We start from the raw sequence: 4,804 nt of genomic DNA, 5'->3' as shown, positions 1-4,804 counted from the left end.
TTCCCCCGGCGGAGGGCCACGGGGATCGTTCGTCGTTAGCGGATGAGAAGGATAAGTGTCAAACTGTCCAGTCTGGACGTGCAGCTGATCGGGTGCATTGTACAAGCGGCAAACGAAATGACACCTCCCTTGATAATGGTGTTTGCCTTACGGATTGATACTGGTGTTTGGAATTTAACCGACTGTTTGATGAATGGACCATGCCCAACTTTGTCTTTACACACACTTTACATGCGTCGAGCGGCTGGCTATGAAGTCGTCGTCCCAAGCGAAAATGCTTCTTTGAAGAACCTCGCCAGCAACAAACGAACTAATTAAAACCCAGCGCCAGCGGTACTCTGCTACCAGTTGCAACTTCTACGAACTGCTCCCCGTTTACAAACACTCTCCCCAATACTCGCCTGGCACACGGTGTGAGGAGGTTTTGGTCTGTTTTGTAATATCCTTCCAAGAAGTCCGGCCTGGAAGGGTCCATTTTTTCTTTCACGGGCACACTGGCAAACACCCAGTACGCCACCTTTGCCAGCATAACCCTTAACCCCGGCGTGTAACCTCTTTGCTACTATCGGTCTGGCCGGCTCTGTCTGTCTGGGCCATACGATGCGAGAACTGTACAAACTAATCAACCATCCAGCATGCAGAAATCAAATCAACCAAAGGCAAAAGCAAGCAATCCCCTATCCCTCAATGGTACGCCATGCTATTCGTGGCTATAGTAACCGAAGGATGAAACAGCTCTGGCGGATTTCTCTCGTACTTCTCTTGTTGTGGTTCTTCGTCGTCAGGTTCTTCGAAAACTCTGTGTGTGTGTGTGTGTGTGTGTGTGTGTGTGTGTGTGTGTGTGTGTGTGTGTGTGGTGTTGTGTGTGTGGTGTGTGTGTGTGTGTGTGTGTGCTATGCCCAATGTGTCGTTCTGTCCCTTACCTTCTTTTAGGGCATCGCACATTGTAGCACAAGTTAGCTCACCAAAGCTCTACCGGCGTGTCTCGGTGTGCGGAGTGTTGGAACGTGCCTTTTGATGGGTGCGCTTTGTGTCATCCTGCCCGGCCCGCCAGCGAGCGCAATGGAAGTGACTCTTCAGCCCCGAGTATTATGCAAATAGGTTAAACATGAATAACATGGAGCTCATAATGAAAAGAAGTTCTTTTCATTAAAGTGAAGGTATTTTGCCATTCTATGTATGACAGTGCAAAACAGCTAAAAATAAAAGAGCAACAGAGGACGGTGAGGACACTCTTTTTTACCGTTGCCCTTTTGCTTATTACTTGCGACGGTCTGCACGGTTTACACGTGCAAGGATGAACGCACGAGATGAACTTGGAAGTTTGGATTCGGGCTTGGAAGTTTGACCACCGTGTACTGGTGGGGGTCGGAGTCAGCTAGTCAACACAACACAGGTAATCGAAAAGTGTAAAATATATGAAAGCAATTTTAAAGTTCCCTTTGCGTCGCATCTTTGAGCTGTGGGTCCCGGAGAGAAGGTTCTAGCTAGTAGAGGGAAAAGTTCGCAAAAGATGCGTCCTAGTTTTTAATGGAATTCGAGCGACGGCGCAACTGTTTACACTACGGTGCCGGATGTCGAATGTTGGCGCGGCAATGTTGGAAAAGTTTGCAAATAATCATGAATAAAAATTGCCTATTTAGGTGAGGGTGAAAAGCGATCCGCACTAAACGGTTTTTCTGTTCCGCAATATTTCCTGTTTCTGTGGAACGATCATCCCGCTTTTGTGGTCGTACTTTATTTTTAACTGCGCTTCCACCAATAAACCAACAGCAATGATTGATTTTTAATTCTTCTGTGGCTTTAGTGGCGGTGTCAGTGTGCCCGGCCCGACACGAGCCCGAGGGCAGATGGGCTTAATTGATCGGGGGAATTGTTCGGGGCTGTGTTGTACTTAATATGGTTGATTAGTTTGTAGTAATTTGATTAACCTCACACTGGCTCTCAATCGCTGGCACTGTCTGCAGTGCTGGCGGGACACGGGATGTCGGGATAACCACGAATATGGTGGTGCGTTGGAAAGTGTACATGAAGTACACATAAAGCTGGCAGTATGAATGGCAAAGATATCGAACATTCGTGATGCTGTGTTGCTTATTAAGAAGTGTTATAGTTTTAAATAGAAGTTATTATGAGTTTTATGTTATTTTTGATCATTTTAAGTATAAAATTTGACACCATTTCTTGTGAATCTCTAATAAAAATGGACAGGTTTTATTGCTCTCATGTCAACCATCTCTCTCCATCTCAATGCAATTTTCTCAAAACACCTGTAGCACTAAAAAGAAAACCATCTCAAAACAACACACCGAACCGGGGAAATGAAAAAACAAATCGTGCAAGGAAAAAGAGGAGGTGAAAAGACAATCACTACACCCGAGATGATAAAGCACCGACCGTGTCGAGTTGTCGGAGATCTGCGTCTGCGAGAGCACACCCCGGTCCCGACACTTCATCCCCTTCAGGGATTTGTGGTCACCCAGCACTGACCATCATTTGCGCTGTAATTGAGCTAAAGTACACTAGCCACCCCGGCCCAGAAAGGGGAAGGCGTCTGGTCTGCTCCTTTACCTTTCCCCCCACCCGGGTGCGGCGATCGTCACAAGCGTCACAAGTTGTTCCCACATAATTTTTAATCAAATTCACCGGAGCATATTTCATGCCGGGCAGCAGCGTGCCGCACAAAGGGAAACTGGGAGGTGATTCGCCATCTTCTTGGCAGCGTGCCCAGTTTTGTGCTTCCTGCACAAACCCTTTTCCTGATGCGTTTTTTGTAAGCCAATTTGGTGGAGGTTTGTTGGAACGATTTGGGGCGGGTTTTCTTAGAACCGTCCGGGTGCGTGGTGTGCAGTAAACCCACAGGAAAGGGAGAGAAATGGATGCATTTTTCAAATAGAAGCAGTGGGGAGGGGGCAAAGGGAGCAGCATTATCGTATTGCAAGTAACTGCCCTATGCTTGTGTCATCATTCAGCACTGTGCGGAAACTTTCACTGCCGTATCTTCGTCTTCTGGGCATGCGGGTTGAGCGTGGAAAGGCAGGAACCACGTACACACCCGAACGGGCGAAGGGCGCATGGTAATTTTATCCGGCGGGCATGGAAAACAGGCCGAGAGAATCGAGCACCTTGCGTCCAGGCGCTTCATCATATTCTCGCTCTCGTGAATGATGATGCAGCTGTGCCTGCCTGCTTGCTGCGAATCGTGTGAACGGATTCGTTGCAAAATTGGGTTAACTTCGTGGGCAGCAACGGTGAAGCCCACTAAGCGAGTCCTTACAATCAATTACAATCAAGCTTTCTCGGGTGGGGAACCGATTCGTGGTACCGATTGTGGGGCACTTGGCAAGCGTATCAGTTCCAACGTATCTTGGCTCGACAATTCGGCTAGTGGGTTAATGCTGTGTGGATTAGACCGAATTTAAAGCCCTCTTGTAGTGGTCGGTGCTGAGGATAATAACTCATTTGTTCGTGCTTTTATACAACGGACGGGCGTGATGGGTGTGGTTGACAAGGGAAAGATTGCTATCATCGGCTCTTTTACGGCGGGTCACCCCTCACACACACGCTGTAATTACTTTCGCACCTTTGCTGGCAAGTGCGAATGCGTGTCATAGTCGAATGAAGCTATAAACGAATGGATCACAAATCGCACAAATCGAAAGAACAGGCGATGCCGTCTCACGTGTGTGACTCGGCACAACACACATTCAACCGTCTGCGAAGGTCTCGTTGGCCCTCACTGTTGTATTTTGTAGTTTTGTACCAAAAAAAAAAAAAGTAAATGGGAAAACCCATCAATAGAGCATCGGTGACCTGGCCACACAATTCGTCTTCTCGATTGCGCACAATTGTGCACAATAAAGTTATTATTGTGTTTCTGTTTTGCTTTGTTTTGCTTTTGGCTAATGCTCATGGGATTGCAGGTCAGGTGTTTTTTTTTCTTCTATTTTTTTTTTTGGTAGATCGGTCTTGCAAGGTGCGTTTCTCAACAGCCCCGCCAGCAAGAAGAAGATGATGATGAAGATGATGATTGGCGCACGTGACGCACCGAAAGTAACAATGGCAGTAAAACCTTCACCAAACGCCACGCGATATAAATGGTAACAATAGAAATAAAGCAATCGCACAAAATTGCTCTTCTGTCTCTCTGTATCTCTCTCTCTCTCTCTCTCTCTCTCTCTCTCTCTCTTACACCATTAACTAAGCGCCGATGTAATCCACCCGTCTCAGATGGTCTTTCGGCAAGATTGTTTCGGCGGCGGGGAGGTTGATATCGGGCCTGGCAATTGCAATTTGGCAGATGGCATGATAAATCATGTGACTCTCCCGGTGGATTGACAATGGACGGTGTCCTTTGCGTTCCGAGGTCATGCTGCAGTTTATGATTGACCGTGATGCACATTAGAGTATGTTGGTGAAGGTTGTTGGATAAATCAAAGCGGTACGGGAGAGACAAATTCACACGATTAGTAGCAACAATGTAGCCACGAAACACTGAGTTGCGCTTAATATCTTAATGTGACATTATACAAATTAAAGTATTAAGTTGACTATAAGAGTTGATTATGTTCTCTGATTGGAAATAAGATAACGTTTTGTTTGATTTTTAAACACAAAATTTGTATCATTACATTTTGAACAGCGTTATTTAAGCATTAATAATTTATTGGATTCTTAAAAATCTTTAAAATATCATAAAACCATAACATTTTACGCTAAAAATTATTTTTTCAATACATCTTAATTGCTTTGCATCAAAAGGCTTTGCTCGCCGACTTTAAATATCAGTTTGCCACCGCTGATT

The sequence above is a fragment of the Anopheles merus genome, chromosome 2L, assembly GCF_017562075.2.
Source record: "Anopheles merus strain MAF chromosome 2L, AmerM5.1, whole genome shotgun sequence".
NCBI lineage: Eukaryota > Metazoa > Arthropoda > Insecta > Diptera > Culicidae > Anopheles > Anopheles merus.
This window is presented reverse-complemented; position numbering follows the sequence as displayed.